Raw genomic sequence first — 218 nt, 5'->3', positions numbered from 1 at the left:
TACGTGCTATACGTATTACTTAATAATGAAAACACTTTTTGTTAAGGTTTCATTTGTTCTCTAATCTACGTAAACCATAATTTTTGATATAGACATTTGTCTTTAATTCATGAAAGTTTTAAAGATATTCTAAAGATATCCTTGCTTCTCTACTCAAACATATGTCATTAATTGAGGATAAAATTTCGAAATCGTGAGGGTGTATGTGAGCGTGTGGG

Source organism: Penaeus monodon, chromosome 19 (genome assembly GCF_015228065.2).
Source record: "Penaeus monodon isolate SGIC_2016 chromosome 19, NSTDA_Pmon_1, whole genome shotgun sequence".
NCBI lineage: Eukaryota > Metazoa > Arthropoda > Malacostraca > Decapoda > Penaeidae > Penaeus > Penaeus monodon.
The sequence above is the reverse complement of the archived record's forward strand: the minus strand, read 5'-3'. Positions refer to the sequence as shown.